Below are 24121 nucleotides of genomic sequence, written 5' to 3' on the forward strand. Positions count from 1 at the left end.
CGGTTCATGGGATACTGTATGAACGTTCGTGTGTGTGTGTGTGTGTGTGTGTGTGTGTGTGTGTGTGTGAGGGGACCCAATGACCCTGCTTTGAGCCCTAGTATAGCCCCTGCCAACGCCCCTTACAACAGTCCATATGGTGTGGCGTTGAGGATACATGAGGGTGTTGAAAGAGGCCAAGGATAGAATAGCCTTTGGGACGAAGCGAAATAGGAGAGAAAGGAAGATAAGAAAAGGGAGGCTGGGAGGAGAGAATAAGTGGATGGAAGATTGAGAAAGACGGGAGACAGGGAGAAGAAAGAGTACGAGGAAGAAGGGAGATAAAAGAGAAACTGGGAAAGAGAAGTGAAAAAGAGAAAACGAGGTAGGTGAGATGGAGGGAAAGAAAGGAGAGAAAGCCAAAAGATAGAATAAGAGGGAGAAAAGGGAGACAAGGGGATGGGAGTATGAGGAAGGAAGGTATTGAGAAAGAGCAGAGGGGAATAGCCTTTGGGACTGATATAGGAGAGAAAGGAGATGAGAAAAGGGAGACTGGGAGGAGAGAATAAGTGGAAGGGAGATTGAGAAAGAAGGGAGTGAGGGAAGAGCCTTTGGGCGAAGAGAAACAGGAGAAAATGAAGTTAAATGAAAGGAATGAGAAAATGGAGATGGAGAAAGAAAGGGAAGCAGAGGAAGAGAACACGAGAAAAAGGGAGATTGAGGAAGAAGGAAAGTGGGGAAGAAAGAAGAAGAGGAGATAGAAAGCCAGAAAATGGAAAAGGAATAAGAAAAGGGAGACTAGAAGAGGAGAATAAAAGGAGGAAGAAGGGAGAAAGAAGAATGAAAAAGGAGGGACACGGGGATGAGAAGACGAAAGGAAAAAAGAGAATAGAAAAACAGAGGAGAGAAAGGGGAGACTAAGGGAAGAGAATAAAGAGAAGAAGGGAGACTGAGAAAGGAGACTAAGAAGGAGATGAGAAAACAAGAGGAAAAGAAGAGAAAGGAGGGAAGAGAACACGAGAGGTAGAAGAGAGGGAGAGGAAAGGAGGTAAGAGGAGAAGGAAGGAGAGAGGAGAGAGAGAGAGAGAGAGAGAGAGAGAGAGAGAGAGAGAGAGAGAGAGAGAGAGAGAGAGAGAGAGAGAGAGAGAGAGAGAGAGAGAGAGAGAGAGAGAGAGAGAGAGAGAGAGAGAGAGAGAGAGAGAGAGAGAGAGAGAGCACGTGTCATCTGGCTTGGTGAGTGTGACTGTGTGTGTGTGTGTGTGTGTGTGTCATGAAGTCTAAATCCTTGTGGTAAAATATCTCACGTTCACACACACGCACACACACACACACACATGCACAGCCACGCACACACACGTAGACACCCACACCCACAAGTTTTTTTCCTTTCAGAGAGAGAGAGAGAGAGAGAGAGAGAGAGAGAGAGAGAGAACAAACGAGGAAGAGGAAGTGGAAACAGTGAAAAATGAACGAGGGGAGAAAAAGGAACGGACGAAGGTAGAGAAAAAAAATGACGGCTTTGATGAATTAGAGAAAGGGAGGGAAAAAAGAGGGAGACAAAAGGGAGGAAAAAAAGGGAGAAAACGGAAAAGGTAATAAAAAAGGGAAATGGAAAATAACCAGAGAGAGAGAGAGAGAGAGAGAGAGAGAGAGAGAGAGAGAGAGAGAGGATAACATTGCGTGAGGGAGGAAAGAACGAAAGGCTCGAGGGAGGAGAGAAATGAGGGAGGAGGAAAAAAGGGTGAAGGGATGCAGGGACAAGGGAGGGTATGTGGAAGTGTGAGGGAGAGAAAGAAGGGAGTGAGGGAGACTGAAGGGAAGGAAAAGAGAAGGAAGGGAAGAAAGGGAAGGAAGGAATGAAGGTAAGTGAGGAAGGAGAGAAGGAAGAGGGAGGGAAGAAGGGAGAGGGATAGAGAATGAAGGAAAGGGAGGAGTGAGGGAAGAAGGAAGAAGAGGAGAGAAAGAAGGGAGAGAAGGAAGATGAAGGGAGAATAAGGAATTGGGGAGGAGGAGGAGAAGGAGGAAGAAGGAAGAATGAGTGAAAACGATTGAGAATGAAGGAAAGGGAGTAAGGGAAGAAGGAAGGAAGGAGAAGAGTGAGAATGAAGGGAGAGAAGCAAGATGAAGGGAGAATGAAGGAATTGGGGAGGAGGAGGAAGAGGAGGGAGAGGGAGGAATGATGAGTGAAAAGGAAGGAGAGAAAGAAGAGGAGGAATGAATGAAAGGGAAGGAGGGAGAGAAGGATGAGGGAGGGAGAATGGAGGGAGGGAGAATGAAAGAAGGGAGGAAGGGAGAAGAGAAAGAGAGGGAGGGAAGTGGGTACGAAGAGTCCAAACCCACCTTTCCTCTTCCCTCTCCCTATTCCTCCTCCTCCTCTCCCTCTTCTTCCCTCCTCCTCATCATCTCCCACCCTCCTCTTCTCTCTCCTTCTTGCACATAGGAATTACCTTGAGGACATCCAGAGAGAGAGAGAGAGAGAGAGAGAGAGAGAGAGAGAGAGAATGCCCTCGCTCGAAGCAGTCATTAAGAGCAATCTCTCTCTCTCTCTCTCACACACACACACACACAAGGAAATAAATCCCCTAATATTACTGTGCGGAGAGAGAGAGAGAGAGAGAGAGAGAGAGAGAGAGAGAGAGAGAGAGAGAGAGAGAGAGAGACTCGCTACAGGTAAAATCACCGCCGCAAATATACTATTGAAGGAGGAGGAGGAAGAGGAGAGGAGGAGGCCAGGAAATGCCTCCTCCTCCTCCTCCTTACCTTGTGCGGTGGATCATGGATGGTAAAAATCGTGAGGTGGAAGAGAAGGCAGAAGAAGAAGAGGAGGAGGAGAGAAGGACGAGGAGGAGCAGGAGGAGGAAATATAGGTAGGAAGAGGAGAAAGATAAACAGAAAACAATAGACTTGATAGATAACAACACCAACAACAATAATAATAATAATAATAATAATAATAATAATAATAGTTACAATGATAGATTAGTACTGTTGTTTTTGTTGCTGTGGTGGTGACTGACTGTTGCCAAGCCCACACACACACACACACACGTTGCACAAGGATCTCATCTCTACCGACGTCTGTTGAGAGAGAGAGAGAGAGAGAGAGAGAGAGAGGAAACAAGTGCAGTAAAAGTGAGCTGCCTCCCCAACCACCTCTTCCCCCCAACCCCACATCCCCCCTCCTCCTCTTCCTTCCCCCTCACCCCTCCTCGACCTCCTCCTCCTCCTCCTCCCCCCTCCCACCGTAACGCATTCCCTACTGGCCTACATAACTTTGCATTCTCATTCATTCGTCTGTAAAATAACCTTGACAATAACAACGCTAGGAGTAACAATCATAACAAAAATAATAGTGATGGCAATAATAACAACACTTAACACTTGCGATATAAAGAAAAGATCACGATAATAAATGAAAATAGAAGATAGAAAGAACAGGTGAAATAGGAATAACAAAAATAATGAATGATGAAAATGAGGAAGAGTAAGAAGAGGAGGAGGAAAAAGAAATAAAATACACTGAAAGAATTAGAACTGAAAATGACAACACAAAATAAATAAAATACACACACACACACACACACACACACACCAACGTAACTATTATTATGACGTGCACCTCCTCCTTCATCTCTCCCTCCTCCTCCTCCTCCTCTCTCACTCAGCTGATCACACCACCACCACTGCCGCCGCCCCGTGACGTCACACAGCGCCAGCCAATCAGCGGCCTCCCAGCATCAGACAGTCAGCCAATCACAGCCCACCGAGTCCAGTTCAAGGCCGCTTCTCACGCCCCTCTTCCTACACTTTTATTTATCTCTTTTTTCTTCTATTTATTTATTCTTATATTATTGGTATTATTTATTACGATACTGTTTTCTTGTAAATCTTAAAGCCCTTTATAATATTCTTCCTTAAACATTAACTGACAAATTTTGAGTGATTTAAATGGCAAAAGAAAATAATAATGATAATAAATGATTCTGTAACACTAACACGGAACTTCGAAAGGAGAGGAGGAGGAGGAGGAGGAGGAGAACAGGTCTAGGTGGGGCAGGGTGGAGGAGAAAGAGCTCAGCGTATGGAGGAGGTGGAGGAGGATGAAGAGGAGCACACATCCATAGTCACATAATAAAATAAACAAATAAATAAATAAATGGTGACATCGGGAGACATATTAGGAGGGACACACACACACACACACACACACACACGAGGAGACAGGAAGTGAGGGAAAAAATATAATGCAGTGTTGGCAATGACTAATAAAATGAATGAATAAGATAAGTGGGAAAAATCAGGATATACAAAGTAATGAAGGAACAGGAAAATAGCAATAAAAATAGCAATAACAAAGAAGATGAGCGTGACATGAATAAAGAGAAGGAAAAATAATGTAAATAGCGGTAACAAAGACAGTGAATGAAATATGATGAAATATGAATTAATAGAGATAGAAAATGAAGGAGAATGAAGGAAAAGAGAAGGAAAATGTTAAGTTGGCAATAACAAAGATAATGAAAGTGATAAGATAAAACAAGGATAAAAAGAGAAAGACGAAAGAAACAGATAAAAGAATATGATAATATGAATGAATAAAAACAGAAGGAAAAAAAAAACAGACTTGGTAATAACACAGATAATGAAAACAAAATAAAATATGAATAAGAGAAGAGGAAAGAAAAACAAAAAAACTCACCTTCACACTGTTGCCAATGCGCTGTGTGGACGCCTCGCCTCGCCTTGGCTACACTGACAGAGCTGGTGTTGGTAATAATGCTCTCGATGTTGATGTTGATGTTTGTCTAGCTGGTTGGCTGGCTCTCGCGTCACCACCCTGAAAGAAATAATAAAAAAAAAAATATTACTGACCTGTAGCTTAAAAAATGTACCGTAGTATTTATTATTATTATTATTATTATTATTATTATTGTTGTTGTTGCTGCTACACTTCCTCTCCCATTTTTTTATTCTCTTCTTTCCCGGAAAACGATGCAGGATATGACGGTCTTTTTTTTTTTTTTTTTTTGCTAGTTGTGATTCTGATAAATATTTTCTCTTATTCGTTTCCACAATAAATAAGGAAGGAAGGAAAAGAAAAATATATGCAAGGAACGTAGTAGTAGTAGTGATAGAAGTAGTAGTAGTAGTAATATTGCATGACTAAGAAATAAGAACAAGAATGAAAAGGAGAAAATGGAAGAACGATGTGAAGAATATAATAACAATAACAATAGTAGTAGTAGTAGTAGTAGAATTGGCAAACTTTAATCTTCCTCAGTTCTTATTTAACATTCTCCACCATTTTGTTGACACCACCACCACCACCACATGTCCTCGAAAAGATAGGCAAAGCTACGCACCATTAGACCTACATTTCAGAGAGAGAGAGAGAGAGAGAGAGAGAGACTCAATGCCATATATACTTTAAATATATGCTCCATAGACATTTGCCAAACTAAAGTCTCTCTCTCTCTCTCTCTCTCTCTCTCTCTCTCTCACGCAATCTGTACGCAACTTATCCCAAGGGTCAGGTCAGATGAAGAGGAGGAAGAGGAGGAGGAGGGTGACCAGGCATTTCCGGTTGGGCAGGTGAAAGAGGGAAGAGGGAGAGAGGAGGAGGAGGAGGAGGAGGAGGAGGAGGAGGAGGAGGGAGGGAGGGAAGGAGGGAAAAGGTAAGTCCGTGGCATAGGCAAGACAGATGGGATGAGGAGGAAAGGGAAGGTAAGAGGAGGAGGAGGAGGAGGGAAGGTTACATAGGGAGAGGGAGAGGGAGGAGGGGATCAACAGGGAGGGAGGGATTAAGGAGGGACGGAGGAAAGGACAGGTGTGATATGGAGGGAGAGAGAGAGAGAGGGAGAGGAGGGGAGAGAGAGGAGGGATTTGAAGCTGAGAGGAAGAGGGAAGAATTCAAGGGGAGAGACAGAGGGAAGGAGAGATGAGATTCACACAAAAGAATAGAGAAAACAAATCATTATTATTATTATTTAAAACGAAGTAGTAGTTGCAGTAGTAGAAGTAGTAGTAGTAGTAGTAGTAGTAGTAGTAGTAGTAGTAATAGTAGTAGTAGTGGTGGTGGTGGTAGTTGAATTTCATGACTAAGAAATGAAAAATGATAAAAAGGAAAAAAAGTATGGAAGAAAAATAAAGAAAATATCAACAATCATAGTATTAAAAACAGTAGCAGTAGTAGTAGTAGTAGTAGTAGTAGTAGCAGTAGTAAAGATTTCTTCACGGAAAACAATAAACAAATAAATTACTGATAAAAACAAATAAAATCAATAAAAATCTTCCCTTTAAAAATCATGCAAAAAAAAAAAAAGAAAGAAAAGAAAGCCTGAGAGAGAGAGAGAGAGAGAGAGAGAGAGAGAGAGAGAGAGAGAGAGAGAGAGAGAGAGAGAGAGAGAACGAGCGAGCAGGTGTGTGTGTGTGTGTGTGTGTGTGTGTGTGTGTGTGTGTGACGCTGGCCATTCTACCTTTAACATTCGTCCGTGATGTAAATAAAGTGGCGGCCCGATGAATAATCAAGCGGGGCAGCGCGAGACTAGTCAACAAAACCATAAATTATACAAAAATGGAGAAAAAAACAAAGAAAAAAACAACTAATAAGAGGAGGAGGAGGAGAGAGGAGGAGGAGTGAGGAGGAGTGAGGGAAGAGGAGTAATAAATAAATAAAAATACATGGATATCACGTGCCCTTGCAGCTGAGAGAGAGAGAGAGAGAGAGAGAGAGAGAGAGAGAGAGAGAGGACAGGACAGACACACAAACAGGACATTTTAACCTTCGCAAGACAAACAAACACACACACACACACACATAACTAGATAACACCAGTCTCAGCCCCTCTCCCCCCTTTTTCCCACCTAAGCGCCCCCTCCCCCTCCCTCCCCCTTCTCTCTTCTTGCATTCACCTCTTAATTCTTCCCCCACCTCCTCCTCCTCCTCCTCCTCATCTTCTCTACATCCTTATTCTTCTTCTTATAAGCTCTACCTCTTTCTTATACGTTCTTTTCTTCTTGGCTTCGTATTCTTCTTCTTTTTCTTTCCTCATCTTCTATTTCTTATCTCCGTTTTCTTTCCCTTCTCTTCTCCATACATTCCCATTATCTTCTTTTATCTCCCATTCCCTCATTTTCTTTCGTCTTCCCTCCCTTTCCTTTTCTCCCTCTTCTTCAATTTTCTTTTTTGAATCATCTTTTCCTCTTCTTTTCCATCATTTTCCTCTCCATTCCTTACTTCCCCCTTTTCCTTTTTTTAATACTCTCTCTCTCTCTCTCTCTCTCTCTCTCTCTCTCTTTACCTCCCTTTCCCTTATCTTCCCTTTTTAATCCCTCTTTTTGATCCCCCTTCCCATTCATCTTCTCCCATTTCCCTTATCCTCCTCTCCTCCCTTCCTCCCTTTTCCTTCCTTATTCGTACACCCTTTCCTCCCTCCCTCCCTTTCTCCCTAAATCCCGTGGCCTACCGTATGTCACTTTTCCCGCCCTTTCCCTCCCTCCCTTTACCTTGCCATCTGTTACCTCCAGTCAGACTCACCTGCCCTGTTTCCTCCTCCCTTTCCTTCCATTCCCTTCCCTTCTCTTTCTTTCCCTTCCTTTCTTTAGTTCAATTCAATCTATGTCCCTTTTCTTAGTCCTGCCCATGTCTCTCAGTCCACATAACAGTCTCTCTCTCTCTCTCTCTCTCTCTCTCTCTCTCTCTCTCTCTCTCTCTCTCTCTCTCTCTCTTTAGTTCAATTCAATCTATGTCCCTTTTCTTAGTCCTGCTCATGTCTCTCTCTCTCTCTCTCTCTCTCTCTCTCTCTCTCTCTCTCGGCCTAGAACGCTATCAGGGCGGAGATAAAAGATAGTAAATGAGTGAGACAAAGATGAGGGTTAACTAGCTCTAAATATACTTGCTAATTTACCCCCTTGCTTAATATCTCTCCCTTTCCTCCCCCTCTTCTTTCTCCTCCCTCATTTGTATTCTCTTCCTCCTCTTTAGTCTTCATTTCTTTCCTCATTCTCTCCTTTCTTATCAGTTACCTTGCCTACCTCCTCCTTACTTCTCCTCTTCTCTTTATTCTCCAATCTCCTTTATCTACCTCCCTTTCCTTATTCTCTCTCTCTCTCTCTCTCTCTCTCTCTCTCATATATCTACCTTCCTTTCCTCATTATCTTCTCTCTTATCAATATCCTTAACTTCTTTCTACTCTTCCTCCTTTTTCCTTCCCTTCTCCCTCTTTCCTCATTCTTATCAGTCTCCCTCACTCCTTGCTAGTACTTCCCTCCCACACTATCTCCCCCCCCCCCTCTTATCCTTCCCTTCCCCCCTTCCCCAGTACCTTACCCCTTTCCCCCCTTCCTCCTCCTCTCCACCCCCATCACCGTTACAAACAACAAGTACCCTTATCACAGGTGGGGGTTAGGCAATCAAGGTGGTGGGCAGGTGAGTCCAAGGGTGAGGTTTTGGTTAGGGTCACGTCACGGTCTGAGTGTGGATGAAGTGGATGAAGGAACGGGTGGTGGATGAATGTAAGGATGAGAAAATGTAGTTTTTTTTTTGTTTGTTTGTTTTTTACAGCAAAGGAGTCAGTTCAAGGGCATAAAAAAAGGTAAATGTTAAAACAAAAAGCCCGCTACTCACTGCTCCTAAAAAAAGAGTTAGAGGAGTGGCCGAAAGAGAGGTGTCCTGATACCCTCCAAGTCGTAGGCAGGAGGAAATACAGATGAAGAAAGATTGTTCCAGAGTTTACCAGCGTGAGGGATGAAAGAGTGAAGATGCTGGTTAACTCTTGCGTAAGGGATTTGGACAGTAAAGGGATGAGCTTGAGTAGAAAGTCGTGTGTGGCGAGGCCGCGGGAGGGGGGAGGCATGCAGTTAGCAAGTTCAGAAGAGCAGTCAGCATGAAGATAGACAGAGAGGCAACATGGCGGCGAAATTTAAGAGGTAGAAGACTATCAGTAAGAGAAGGAGAGGTGAATGAGCACAATTTTTTTTTTTTTACAACAAAGGATAGATACGGCTCAAGGGCAACAAAAAGTGTACAAAAAAAGCCCGCTACTCGCCACTCCCACAAAAGAGTAGCCAAAAGAGTGAGTGTAAGTAAATCAAGTATACATAAGAATATACTACATAATTATACATATACTATACATAATTATACCGTGTCCATAGTTTTCCTTAGTATATCACGACGTAACCGAAGGAAATGAAGCAAGGAAATAATTATACCTCTTTTTTTTTGTTTTTCTTATATATCAAGAAAGAACGATGCAAATTAACCAGAATCATACTTAGACCGTTTTTCATATGTGTTTGCTAATAGAGTAAGAACATATGTATACAGTTTATCATAGTTATTCTTTCTCTATTCCTCTTTTCTATGCCTATGAGCGAAATAAAACAACTACCACCACCACCACCACTACTACTACTACTACTACTATTATTATTATTACCACTAGCATTACTGTACTTTAACTAACACGAGGCACACTAACAAAAACAAACATAGGATAGATACCAAAGATCATTTATAGCCACACAAGGTTAAATATCTTTGTCCCCCTTGAAAATAAATAGATAAAGAAAATGGGAGATAAATTGTCTGATAAAAAGAAGGGACAGATGAAGTTAGATAATGAGAGAGAGAGAGAGAGAGAGAGAGAGAGAGAGAGAGAGAGAGAGAGAGAGAGAGAGAGAGAGAGAGAGAGAGAGAGAGAGAGAGAGTCATTATATCAACATTCAATCTCAGTTAACTTTTTTTTACCACAATCTAATTTATTTTTTTTATCCACACTTTCCTGTTTTCACTCAATCTTGTTTTTCTATTAATATTATCTTTATTTTTTATCTCAATTCTCTTATCTGTCTAAAACTTCCTGTGTGTGTGCATGTGCGTGTGTGTGTGTGTGTGTGTGTGTGTGTGTGTGTGTGTGTGTGTGTGTGTGTGTGTGTGTGTGTGCGGGCAACAGGTGAAGATAAGGTGGAAGAGGAGACGGCAGGTGTGGGAAGGTGAAGCGAGGTTAAGGTGGAGGAGGAGGAGGAGGAGGAGGACAGGTGTGTGGCGAGGACTCTTCATCGTCCCTCCCAGGTGGTCAGCAGGTGTTAAAGAGAGAGAGAGAGAGAGAGAGAGAGAGAGAGAGAGAGAGAGAGAGAGAGAGAGAGAGAGAGAGAGAGAGAGAGAGAGAGAGAGAGAGGAAACACCTGTGAACCAATTACTTAACCAGGTGGAGGGCGAAGCAAAGCAAGGAGGTAAAGAGGTAGGGGGGGAGGGAAGGAAGGAGGGAAGGAAGGGAGGGAGGGAGAAAAAAAAAAAAAAAAAGGAAAGAAGACGTAATAAAGTAAGGAAATGAGGAGAAACAGGTGAGAGAGAGAGAGAGAGAGAGAGAGAGAGAGAGAGAGAGAGAGAGAGAGAGAGAGAGAGAGAGAGAGAGAGAGAGAGACAGGAAGACAAGACAAAGGAAGGAGACAAAGAGAGGAAGGAGAGAGATAGAGAGAGAGAGAGAGAGAGAGAGAGAGAGAGAGAGAGAGAGAGAGAGAGAGAGAGAGAGAGAGACTATTTAAAATGGAAGGAAGGAAGGAGAGAAAGACGAAGACGGAAGAGAGGAAGACGGAGATCGGATGGAGGAGGAGGAGGAGGAGGAGACAAAACCACGTGGCAACCCAAAACAAGGAGGGCGGTGAACCTTCCTCCTCCTCCTCTTCTTCCTCCTCCAATACGCATCATCTAGTACGCAAAAGCAAACCAAGCCAGAGAGAGAGAGAGAGAGAGAGAGAGAGAGGAAATAGCGGATACGGGAAGAGGAAGGAGTTGGGACAAAGAGGAAGAGGAGTAGCAACAGGAAGGGAGGAGGAGGAGGAGGAGGGACTATGAAGAAGAAGAGGAGGAGGAGGAGGAGGAAGACATTGACCTCCCTTCTGTGGGTATTGTGGTTACTATAATACCAACCAGTCACTCCCTCACACTCACAGTCAGCCAGTCAGTCAGCCACTCACCTCACCTGACATGCACATTCCTCCGGTAATCAATTATGCACCTGAGCCAATCAATACCCAGTCAATACCCAGTCAATACCCCACTAAGTCACGTCAGCGGGTCAGTTAAGTTAGTCAGCAACATACCACGTCGTCAGTAAGTCAGTTAAGTCAGTCATCATTACATTAAGTCAGTTTAGTCAGTCAGCAGGTTAGTTTATCAGTGAGCAAAGGAAATCAGTTAATCAGTCAAGCCAATAAACAGTCAGCCAGTCAATCCGCATCACACATTAGCAAGTCAGCAGGTCAGTCAGTCAAAAAAAGTTAATCTATCAATCCAGTAGGTCAGCCCACACGTTATCATGTCAGTCACTCACCCATTCAGTTAGTTAAATCAGTCAGCAGGTCAGTCAGTCAAGTCAGTAAACTCCTACTGTCAGTCAATCAATCAGTATAGCAAGTCAATTACCTCCTTAAGTCATTCAGTCAGTCAGTCACAGTCACCTAATCAGCAAGTCACCACCTCTACAACCAGCCAGTCAGTCAGTCCATCGAGTAAGTCAGTCAACAGCGTCAACACCTCTACAGTCAGTCAGTCCGCCAGTCACTCACTACAGCTCCCCGACAGTTATCTCTCTCCTATCATCCCGGGTTAGTCACGCAGTAATCTGACTAGTCAACGACAGTTTCATCAGCCAATTTGCTTCAGTCACCCCGCCAAACTGTTACCACATGAGTTATTCAGCCACAATAAACCCAAGAACCCAGACAGTCAACCTCCAGTCAGTCAGCCAGTCAGACATTAAAGCCGTGACTAACTTATCTAATCAGTCATCCATCTCCCATTACCAGCCATACCCCTTAATCAACTATACTCTCAGATATATCAACAGTTCAGCCAGTCATCCATCTCTAAACCATTCAATCAGCCAGTCATCCAGCAATCATTCACCCACTCACACATTGTCAGTCAGCCATCTCCCAATCCAAGCCATAACCCTTTAAATCAACCAATTAGCCAGTCATCCATCTCTCAACCATTGTCAGCCACCCGAGCAAGCACCCAGCAAGCCATTCACCAAGTCAGCCATCTTTAACCAACCACTTAATCAGCCAGTCATCCATCTCTCAACCACCCAGTCAGCTATTCAACCATACGAGCAAGCACCCACTCATCCATTTCTCTACCCAAGCCATATTCTTAAATGAACCGTTCAGTCAGCCACTCAACCAGTCATCCACCCGAGCAAGTCATTCAACCAGACATCGCCACCGCCAATTAAACCACGCAGAAGCTAGGGAGTGCGCCACATGGCCACCCAAGGCACTGCGCCAAGTAGAGCCATGGTGCCAGGCTACCCCACAGCGCCACCCTCACCCGCTTACCCACCCCCCTCCCCCTGCCACCTCCCTTTTAAAGGCTAGAAAAAAGGGGATGCAGAAGTAGTGGGGGGGGGGGGAGAGGGAAGTGGAAAAAGGAAGGAGACTGTCTGGTATGCATGGGTGGGGAAGATGGGGAGGAAGATGGAGGAGGGGTTGAGATGAAGGGTAAGTGTGGGGGAGAGGATGCTGGGGTAAGTTGAGTTGGGGAAGAGAAGGAGGAGGAGGAGGAGGAGGAGGTAAGTTGAGTTGGGGAAGAGAAGAAGGAGGAGGAGAGGATGCTGAGGTAAGTTGAGTTGGGGAAGAGAAGAAAAGATGAGGAGGAGGAGGAGGAGGAGGAGAGGATGCTAGTCATGTCGATTGGGGAAGAAGGTAAAGAGGAAGGGAATAAGATGAAGGGAAGTGTGGGGAAGAGAAGATGCTGGGTAGGTAGGATGGGGAAGAAAGAAGAGGAGGAGGAGGAGGAGGAGGGAAGGAGGAAGAAGTGGGATTAAGAAATGGAGGTGTAGGGAAGGGATGATGTTGGGTATAATTATGAAATGAGGAAGAAGAGGAAGAGGAGGAGGAGGGAAGGAGAAAAGAGGAAGGGAAGGAAGGAAGGAAAAAAAGAAGAAATTAAGATACCAAAGGACAAAGAAACGAAAGAAGCAAAATGTACGGAAGAGAATGTAATGAAATATGGAAGATATGAATAACTGTAAAGATAGGAAGGAAAAGCAAGATATAAAAAAAATAAATAAGAGAAGTGTGGGGAAACCATGGGGGGGAAATGTACGTTAGAAGAGGATGAAAAAGAAGGGGAGGAGGGGGAACTGAGGCATTGGGGAAGTATAATCATCATCATCATTATTATTATTATTATTGAGATCCATAAGAGCAATAGTGAGAATAAGAATGACTGGAAAAGATAAGGAGTGGGAAATATAAGGCTTCAGAAGGATCAGGATGTGGCTGAAGAGGATCGAGAGGAGGATTGGAAGTGCTAATATACAGGATTGGATAGCACATAGGATTAGGAGGAGGATTAGGATTGAGGATTGGTGAGTCAGTGTCAGTCACCGCCAAGTCAGGTCATCACACACACACACACACACACAGGACAGTCACATGTGCATCAAAACTCTCACGTCATCTCTGTTTCCACGAATAGCTGTGTGTGTGTGTGTGTGTGTAAGTAATCAATATAAGGTCCACGACGCCCTAAAGTCTCCCTCTCTCTCTCTCTCTCTCTCAACGGCGTGGGACTCGAGGGAAGAGGAGGAGGAGGAATCAATGTTGCCTAACTTCTCACAAGATGGAGGAACACACACACACACACACACACACGGATACTTGCCCCAATACATCAAATTCTCTGATTCCGGGTTAAAAACTGGCGAAGGAGGAGGAGGAAGAAGAAAGAGCAGGAGGAGGAAGAAGAAAGAGAAGGAGGAGGAAGAGAAGAAGAGGAGGAGGAGGAACCCACCCTATCAAGAAGCCGAGGGAGGGAAGGGGAGGAGGAGGGATGAAATATTAAGGGGGAAGGGAAGGTAGGTCAGGGAGGGAGGAGAAGGGAAAGGGGGGGAAGGAGAGGAGGGGGAGAGGGCGGGACAGCCAGGTATTTGGAAAAGGTGAAGAGGGGAGGAGGAAGGGAGGGAGGGAGGTAACAAGGAGGGGGAATGGGGCGGGGAGGGGGGAGGGGGCTAATGAATGGAGATATTGATGAGGTGGAGGAGGAAGAGGAGGTAGAGGAGGAGGAGGAGGAGGGGAGAGGTGAGGAATGCATGGAAAGAAGGAAGAAAGGACGAGAAGGGGAATGAACGAGAGAGAGAGAGAGAGAGAGAGAGAGAGAGAGAGAGAGAGAGAGAGATTACTTACGAAAGGGGGGAGGGGAAGAAAAGGGTTTAAGATAGGTATTTAAGAGGTAGGCAAAGGGGATTAGGAGGGAGGGAAGACGTGTGGAGAGGGAGGGGGGGAGGGAGGAACAAGAGGGAGGGAACAGAAGGGAGGGAAAGGGAGAAACAAAAGGGAGGTAAGGAGGGAAACAATGAGGGGAGGGAAAGGAAGGGAGTAGACGGAGGAAGAGTAGGGAGGGAAAAGGAGGTAAGAGAGAGGGAATGAAAGGGAGTAGAGGGAGGGAAAAGGAGGGAGGGGAGAGGAAAAGGGAAGAGTAGGGATACGCAAAATGAAAAAAAGGGAGGTAGTGGAGAAAAAAAGGGAGGGAAGAAGGAAAAGGAAGGAAGTAAAGGAAAGGGAGGGATGGAGGTATAAAATGAAAAAAGGGAGAAAGGGAGGGAAGGAGGAAAAGGGAAGTAGAGAAGGGAGGGAAAGGGAGACACAAAATAGATGAAAGGAGTCATTTGAAAAAAAGGAGGGATGGAAGGAGGAAAAGGAAGGAAGGAGACTCACATGGTTTAAAAGGAGTCATTTGAAGAAGGGAGGGAAAAGGAGGCAATGGAGGGAGAGTGAGGCAGAGAAGGGAGGAAAGAGGTAAAGAAAGGGAGGGAACGAGACAAATGGATAAAGAGGGGTCATTAAACGGAGGAAGGAGTGGGATGATTAGTAGGAAAATTGGAATGAGGAGGAAAAGGGGGGAGGAGGGAGGGTAGCCACATGGGGAGGAGCAACGAAGGAGGGGGGGGGGGATGAAGGGAGGCTGGCCGTCTGCCATTCACCCCCCATCAAGAGAAGGGAATGATGGTGAAGGAGAGGAAGAGGAGGAGGAGGAAGAAAGAGGGAAAGGGTGGGATGAGGAAGGGAAGGGAGGGAAATAGGTAAAGGGAAGGAAGGTAGGGAGAGGGGATGGGGTGAAGGGAAGGGAGAGAGGATGGGGTGAAGGGAGGAGGAGGAAGAGAAGGAAAAGTGTGGGGTGAAGAGGAGGAAGAGAGGGAAAGGATGATGAAGAGAAGGGAAGAAAGGGAAATAGGTAAAGGGAAGGGAGGGAGAAAATTGGGTGAAGGAAATAAAGAAAGATAATGCAAAAAGGGAAAGGAAGGGAAGGAAGGAAAAGGAATAGAAGGGAAAGGAAGGGAATGGAAGGAAAAAGAAGAGAAGGAGGGGAAAGGAAAAGCAAGGAAATGAAGAAGGGGGGGTGAAGGGGGGGGGGGGTGAGTGGGTAGCGGTGACTGACCAACTTGGAGCCGCAAACCACGTGCACACACACACACACACACACACACACACACACAAGCAGGTCATCCACCCAAACAAACAAAGGCGACAAAAACAACGAAAACACAACTAACAATAAGAAGAAGAAGAATACGAAGAAAAACAACAATAATAACCAAACCCACAAACAAATAAATTAAATAAACAAATACAAAACGCCGGAAACACACACACACACACACACACACACACACACACACTTTCCCGGAAACGTGGCACCGTCGCAGAGCTCTCGGGAGGGGGAATTCCCGAGGCCTGTGACGTCACGCCCAGCTGATGAAGCCATGCCAGGCCGTGGAGGAGGGAGGAGGGTGTGGGGCCGCGGAAGAGAGTGAGAGGAGGAGGCAAAAGGTGGGAGGGGTGAGAATAGGGAGTTGGAGAGAGAGAGAGAGAGAGAGAGAGAGAGAGAGAGAGAGAGAGAGAGAGAGAGAGAGAGAGAGAGAGAGAGAGAGGGGGCCTTATGACTGCACAGAATTTTCCTTTACGTAGCAATGACGAATTCTTATACAACCCCTTCATCCACTACTACTACTACTACTACTACTACAGCTGCTACTACAATCACCTTCACTAAACCCAACAAACGGAACTTTCTCTACACACCAACTTATGCAACAAAACCACACAAACATGCACAGAAACCACTCGTCCACCTCTTCCTCCTCTTTCTCTTCCCTCTCATAACATCCTCTCACCCTCAATCCCTCCTTCGCCGCCTCCTTCACCATCCTTCCATCCACTTCAAGCTCCCCTCCACGCCCCCCTCCTCCCCTAAGCACCCCTGAATCACCCCCTACCACCCCTGGCCGCCATCTCAAGCAGGTGTTGGCCATACGTCTGGCAGCTAGAATCGTCGGCGGCAGCGTCTCAGCCAGCCAACAAGCCCCCCCCATCCTCTCCATCCCTTTCCTCCCTCCCTCCCTCTTCTCTCCCTCATCCCTCCCTGACCTGCAATGTGATACAACGTCCTGCTTCGACCTGTCTTTGGCTTAACATGACATGCAACAAAAATAATAAAGAAGAAAAACAAATAAATTAAAGTCTATGATATTCCTTGTCAATTTCTCTCTCTCTCTCTCTCTCTCTCTCTCTCTCTCTCTCTCTCTCTCTCTCTCTCTCTCTCTCCATGTGTTTCTTTATCTCCCTTTCTCTCTTCTTCCCTCCCCTCCTCCTCACCTTGACCTGCATTTGGTAACACTGACCTGCCTAGCTTGACCTGCTGTTGAAGTTAAATATCCGTCAAATGTGTAGCTTTTTAATTCCTTTCCTTTCCTTCCCTTCATTCCCTTCCCTTACAATTCTCTATTTTACATTTTTCTTCCTCCCTCTCCATTTCTCCTCTTTTTACAGTTCTTTCTCCCTCCCTCCATTCCTTCCTATAATCTCTTTCCTCTCTCTACAGTTCTTTCTTCCTCTCTTCTTCCCTCCCTCCATTCCCTATCCTTCCATTTCTCTCTTCTTTGTACATTTTCTTCCTCTTCTCCCTCCATTCCCTTTCCTTCCATATATATTTTTACGGTTCTTTCTCCCTCCTCTCTTCCATTTCCTTACATCTCTCTCCTCTTTTTACATTCTCTTCCTCCCTCGCCACCTTGACCTGTATGAGGTAACACTGACCTCCTTATCTATCTAGTTAGTGTTTAAGTGCTCGCTAGATACGCAGGAAGAGGATTCATGCCCCTCATTCCCCTTTTCCCGTCCTCTTTCTACACAACAATAATGTGAGGTGGAAATAGTTGAGGGCTTGGCATGATACACCACCAGTCAACATCGTCACACATTCCTCTTGAACACGGAATTAAAAAAAAAAAAAAACAGATGGATAAACAACGTAGAGGAGTAAACAAATAAACACGTGATAAGGAAATACACTCCACCCAAGGAATGCAATAAAAATAAATTAGGATAGCTAGGAATTCTGCAAGGGAAAAAAAAATATTCATCTAGCCATATTAAAAAAAACACGTATGCTCTGAATAATAAAATACCAGATAACGCAAATGATAAAATTGTTAAATCAATAAAATAAAAAAACACTAAATACACAAAAAAATAAACCTTGAACTTACTTGGGGGCTTTGATAAGTAAGAAGAGAAAAATAAAGATAAATAAAGAAAATAAATCCATAACATGAAAGCAAAGCAAAAGAAAGAGAATTAGAAAGCAGAAAAAATATAAGTAAACAAAACAAGAGAAGGAAAAGAAAGATGATAAAGAAAGAATAGGAAAGAAAACAATTATACGTATCAACAAAGCATAAGAAGTTACAGGAAAAAGAAAAAGAAAATGAAAGAAAAAATATACGTATCAACAAAGCAGAAAGAGGAACAGAAAAAGAAGTAAAATAAAGAAAATTAAAGAAAACAAAACTAAACATATCAACAAAGAAAAAAAGAAGCTAAAATAAATAAGACAAAGAAAGAAATTACAGGAACCAGATACCAAACTTTAAAAAATAACAAGGCCAACAACAAAAACAACTAAACCTTCACCTATCAAAAACAAAAAACAAAAAATCAACAAAAAATTACCATCTTAGGGGAGGGTGACCTTTATATATCTTTCAGCTGACATCATGCCCTCCCTGACCTGCCCCTAATGATGCTGACGATGATACTGCTGACGTCACACTTAAACTGACCTGACCATGCAAGACGAGAGAGAGAGAGAGAGAGAGAGAGAGAGAGAGAGAGAGAGAGAGAGAGAGACTGCCAGCTGACTTGTGGTTGCTCTCTCTTTGAAGGTCAAGCATAAATAGTTCCCCTTTCAGCTAGGATGACCCTCCACACGAGAGAGAGAGAGAGAGAGAGAGAGAGAGAGAGATGAGGGCCTTGGGAGGTCTTGTTTATATAAATTGGTTAGTGCGTCTCTCTCTCTCTCTCTCTCTCTCTCTCTCTCTCTCTCTCTCTCTCTGATGAACCAGTTTAAAGTGGATTAGGTCATAAAGAATAAAGCAATATCATCCTATATAAAAAGTGAGAATTAGGCTAACAGTAACCCAATACAAATTACCAACAAAATACATTAATTAACTTCGTAAGCTCAAATGCAAACCAAATGACCACGAACCATGAACAACACCACACCACGAACGAACAAAGAAGGTTCGCTAAACTTCAAGCATGTTTTCGTGAATTATCATGCGCCCCAACTGACCCTAACTGACTGACTGACGGTTTAACTGACTGGGTGGCGGTGACGTACTGGCTTGGCGAACAACAAAGAACATCTAACATCATGCATATCTTTGGAACACATTTGTAGCAGCCGCCCCCAAACTGACAAATGCTGGGCTAGCTGACTGACTGGATGACTGGGCTAACTGACTGGCTGAATGACTAGGCTAACTGACTGGCTGAATGACTAGGGTAGCTGAATGACTCACTGAATGAATGCCTGGCTAACTGACTGAATGGCTGCCCTAACTGACTGAGTGAATGACTGGGATAACTGGCTGACTGTTTGACCTGACTGACTGACTGACGGAATAACTGACACGCTGACTGACTGACTGGCTTATTAACTGTCAAAAACGGGTCGAATAAGAAAAGAAAAAAAGAAAATCACAACCACTCACTGAAATACCCCTCCACAGTTCCCACCCCCTGAACGTGACCTCTCGACCTGCGGATAGTGTTGGGTCATGAAGAGGGGATACAAACACTTTACACTTTCAGGGGAGGAGGAGGAAGGGAATCTAACCCCTTTTACGTAAGAGGAAAGACATCCCACGAGGTCGCCAACGTGACTGGCTAGGCCTCGCACCGTGATGGACGATAAAGGTTTTGCAGACCGCAAGAATTCATTTAAAGGATAAAGCTAAAATGTTAAAAAGAAAGAAAGATAAAATAGCCACGTGACCTCAAAAGCTAAGCAAGGTAGGGGTGTGAAAAAGCCTCAAATACAAGATGCCTATTTTTTTTTTTTTTTGCACTAACTTGAAAATGACGATATATAACTACAAAAAGTTATTATCCTGGTAGAAAGATATTCACTTCACAGCCAAGAAACTTAAAACAGGGAAATATTACCTACACGAGAAATAAAATGGTGTAGTTTGAAGAAAAAAGAAAAGAAAAAAAAAAAAAAACTTGCTCCCATACCGTATTTACTTTAAAGAATGCACGCTGGCTTCATCGATCTCCGTGCTGTTGTCTTTCTGAGCACGCAACAACCACGGTAGTCCACAAATTCCACCCAATAACATTCATCTTTATACCAAACTAGGCCTACGTTGAAGCATACTATGAAACACGCACGCTAGTCTTTGTGAAGCATATATTCACACAAAAAGAAAAATCACAGACACTGGCTTATTTTTCTTTCTTCTTAAAACGACACCAGGGTAAGAATCATCCAGAGAGCGGTGGGTGATGCAACTTCCACAGAGAGAAGCTAAAATCACTCGGACTGGCTTATTTTCCTTTTCTCAAATACAGCACGTGGGTAAAATAAATCTAGAGAGGTAGGTCTATTGCAACTTCAACAGAGCGAGATCAATTCAGCTCAACACACAAACACAAACTTAAGAAAAATAACACAAATCGTAGTCTGGCTTCCTTTCTTCACCTCTCAAATAAGACAAGAAAACAGTAAAATATATACAGAGAGCGTTGGGTGATAAAACTTCCCACAAAAGGAGATCAATTTGGGCATCGAGCTAAACACACACACACACACACACACACACAGCTAAAACTACACTCGCTTATTTCCCTCACCTCTCGAATAAAACGCCTCAGAGTAAGATGTATCCACAGAGAGCTAGGTGATGCAACTTCTATGGCTCAATTCAGGCCTGCAACTTCTATGGCTCAATTCAGGCCTACAACTACACACACTGAAACTTAAACATGATAAAAAAAAGCTAGATTCACACTCGAATAAAGCACCTCAGAGCAAGACAAATCCACAGAGCTCAATTCCGGCATACAACTATACACACTGAAACTTGAACATGAAAAAAAAGCTAGATTCACACTCGCATATTCCCCTCACCTCAGAGTAAGATATATCCACAGAGAGCTAGGTGATGCAACTTCTTCAGGCATACAACTATACACACTGAAACTTGAACATGTAAAAAAAAAAGCTAGATTCACACTCGCATGTTCCTCTCACTTCTCGAATACAGCACCTCAGAGCAAGATATATCCACAGAGAAATGGGTGATGCAACTTCCTACCTATGGCGTGGCAAGAGGGGAATGGTGGAAGCAGGAGAAGCAGGAGGGGGAGAGTACACCAGCAGCACCACGAACAAAAGGTTACCCTACGAACAGATGACTTGGGGACAGACAAAGAAGACCTACGTACAGGAAACGCTGGCCCCCCACAAATTCCTTTCACGCTAACCTCCATTCCCTACGCCACAGGCTTACTGGAGGGCTTTAGAAGGCGATAAAGGTGGAAGAAGAGGAGGTGGAGGAGGTGGATGACGTGGAAAGCTTCGAGACTACAACAATGACGAGGAGGGTGATGATAGTGGCTGTGGTGATGTTTTTAACTATTTCCACTCCTCTCAGCCCTACCCCAGCTCTCTACCCCACGTATGAGCCCAAGCCCTAACACACAGCCCCATTCCCAAGCCCTCAAGCCTCCGTGCAACCCGGGGGAGGGCAAAGAGACCAATAAAATCACACAAATCACAAACTTCTTACATTTTTAACCATTTCTACTCCTCTCAGCCCTACACCCAGCCCTCTAAACCACGCATAAACCCAAGCCCTACCACACAGCCCCATTCCCAAGCCCTAGAGCAACCCGTGGGAGGGCAAAGAGGCCATTAAAACCCACATTACTTTTTTAACACAGCTACAACTCTCAGCCCTACCCACGCCCTCAAGCCCACGCACAAGCCCAAGCCCTACCACACAGCCCCATTCCCAAGCCCTAGAGCCCCCGTGCAACCCGTGGGAGGGATAAAAGACCATTAAAACTCAATTCCTTTTTTTTTAACACAACTTCTCCTCTCAGCCTAACCCCAGCCCTCTAGACCACCCACAAGCCCAAGCCCTACCACACAGCCCCATTCCCAAGCCCTAGAGCAACCCGTGGGAGGGCAAAGAGGCCATTAAAACCTACAAATTCCTTTCTTGGTACGAGTGGGGGCTAACTGATGACCTCGCTCTCACCCAAACCTCCATAATGATTCCCCCGTAGTATTCCCCCCCGTGGCTTTCATTCCCTCGGGGTGTGAGGCGCAAGGGGGAACGGGGGAGGCCTGAAATACCTGTGGGAGCGTAGGCGCGGACCACAAAACAGCTGATTCAGTCCCAACAGTTAAAATGGCGTCCTCTCCCACACCATTGCCAGATTTTCAGTCTCGTCTTATTTTCCCCGATTTCACCGCAAAAACCGATTTCTCCACCACGATACCGAGACCCACGTATAGATATCATTAACACGCTTAATCACCCAAGGCTTTTTCTCAATATTTAAAGCCCAGAAGCAAGAAAAATACGAAAAACTGAGAGGGTCATCTGGTAACTTTGCAAAGGCTCCCACCCTCGCCTTATCATTTCCTTCGCCTTACGCCGCCGTCCTTAGGTTCCCGGGACTCGAAGCACGCTTAAATAATCCCCGGCGTGTCCCTGCAGCCTCGGGGTCGTGTTTTAAAGGGATAACTCACCGCAGAGGAGCACACGGCGGGGAGAAGGAGGGAGGGCGGCGGCGGGTCCTCCAACACCTGGGAACACAACACACTGGCTCACGTGACCTCAGCCTCGCCCTCTCATTGGCTCCTCTATGGCTCCTCCTGCCGAGTTTCTCTTCTCTTGTTTAGCCCCAGACTGTTTTATATGTCTAGGGAAGCTTCTGGGACTATGGGGAGACTCTGGGAATATGTTTATGATTGATTGGTGGTGTATGGTTGGTGGGATATTCGATCATGATTTGTCCTTCTCTTTGCTCATCCTGCAGAGTTTCTCTTCTCTTGTTCAACCCCAGACTGTTTTATATGTCTGGGAAAGCTTTTGGGACTATGGGGAGACTCTGAGAATTTATATATGGTTGGTTTGGAAGTATAGGAAGGATTGGTTAGGTTGTATATTCATGACTGGTCCCTCTCTGGCTCCTCCTGCCGAGTTTCTCTTCTCTTGTTCAACCCCAGACTGTTTTATATGTCTAGGGAAGCTTCTGGGACTATGGGGAGACTCTGGGAATATGTTTATAATTGATTGGTGGTGTATGGTTGGTGGGATATTCGATCATGATTTGTCCTTCTCTTTGCTCATCCTGCCGAGTTTCTCTTCTCTTGTTCAACCCCAGACTGTTTTATATGTCTGGGAAAGCTTTTGGGACTATGGGGAGACTCTGAGAATTTATATATGGTTGGTTTGGAAGTATAGGAAGGATTGGTTAGGTTGTATATTCATGACTGGTCCCTCTCTGGCTCCTCCTGCCGAGTTTCTCTTCTCTTGTTCAACCCCAGACTGTTTTATATGTCTAGGGAAGCTTTTGGAACTATATGGGGAGACTCTGGGAATATGTTTATAATTGATTGGTGGTGTATGGTTGGTGGGATATTCGATCATGATTTGTCCTTCTCTTTGCTCATCCTGCCGAGTTTCTCTTCTCTTGTTCAACCCCAGACTGTTTTATATGTCTAGGTAAGCTTCTGGGACTGTGGGGAGACTCTGGGAATATGTTTATAATTGATTGGTGGTGAGATATTCGATCATGATTTGTTCTTCTCTTTGCTCATCCTGCCGAGTTTCTCTTCTCTTGTTCAACCCCAGACTGTTTTATATGTCTAGGGAAGCTTCTGGGACTATGGGGAGACTCTGGGAATATGTTTATAATTGGTTGGTGGTGTATGGTTGGTGGGATATTCATGATTTGCCCTTCTCTTTGCTCATCCTGCCGAGTTTCTCTTCTCTTGTTTAACCCCAGACTGTTTTATATGTCTAGGGAAGCTTCTGGGACTATGGGGAGACTCTGGGAATATGTTTATAATTGGTTGGTGGTGTATGGTTGGTGGGATATTCGATCATGATTTGTCCTTCTCTTTGCTCATCCTGCCGAGTTTCTCTTCTCTTGTTCAACCCCAGACTGGTTTATATGTCTAGGGAAGCTTTTGGGACTATGAGGGAACTCTGGGAATTTATATACGGTTGGTTTGATAATGATGATGATGGTAATTTGTGGTTCCAGTCCCTTCTTGGCTCCTGCTGCCGAGTTTCTCTTCTCTTGTTCAACCCCAGACTGTTTTATATGTCTAGGGAAGCTTTTGGGACTATGGGGAGACTGGGAATTTATATATGGTTGGTTTGATAATGATGATGATGGTAATTCGTGGTTCCAGTCCCTTCCTGGCTCCTCCTGCCGAGTTCCTCCTTTCTTGTTCAACCCCAGACTGTTTTATATGTCTAGGGAAGCTTTTGGGACTATGGGGAGACTGGGAATTTATATATGGTTGGTTTGATAATGATGATGATGGTAATTTGTGGTTCCAGTCCCTTCTTGGCTCCTGCTGCCGAGTTTCTCTTGTCTTGTTCAACCCCAGACTGTTTTATATGTCTAGGGAAGCTTTTGGGATTATGGGGGAACTCTGGGAATTCATGTATGGTTGGTTTGATAATGATGATGATGGTAATTCGTGGTTCCAGTCCCTTCCTGGCTCCTCCTGCTGAGTTCCTCTTTTCTTGTTCAA

The 24121-nt window shown here is 44.6% G+C and overlaps 1 protein-coding gene across 3 annotated transcripts in view; it reads right to left on the minus strand.

Annotated features, from left to right (window-relative positions):
- The window catches only part of LOC127004956 (uncharacterized), a 54777-nt gene extending 32518 nt beyond the window's left edge, over positions 1-22259 (minus strand). For 2 of the 3 annotated variants that reach the window (XM_050873267.1, XM_050873269.1), the window contains exons 1-2: positions 22100-22259; positions 4679-4816 (exon numbers count right to left, since the gene is read on the minus strand). The gene's annotated coding sequence lies outside the window, so the exon portion shown is untranslated. Of the gene's footprint in view, positions 1-4678; positions 4817-21700; positions 21719-22099 lie in introns of those variants that run through there. The other variant, XM_050873271.1, reaches the window with a different exon arrangement.
- Between the last annotated feature and the right edge of the window lie 1862 nt (positions 22260-24121).

This window comes from Eriocheir sinensis, chromosome 29 (genome assembly GCF_024679095.1).
Source record: "Eriocheir sinensis breed Jianghai 21 chromosome 29, ASM2467909v1, whole genome shotgun sequence".
Taxonomy (NCBI): Eukaryota; Metazoa; Arthropoda; class Malacostraca; order Decapoda; family Varunidae; genus Eriocheir; species Eriocheir sinensis.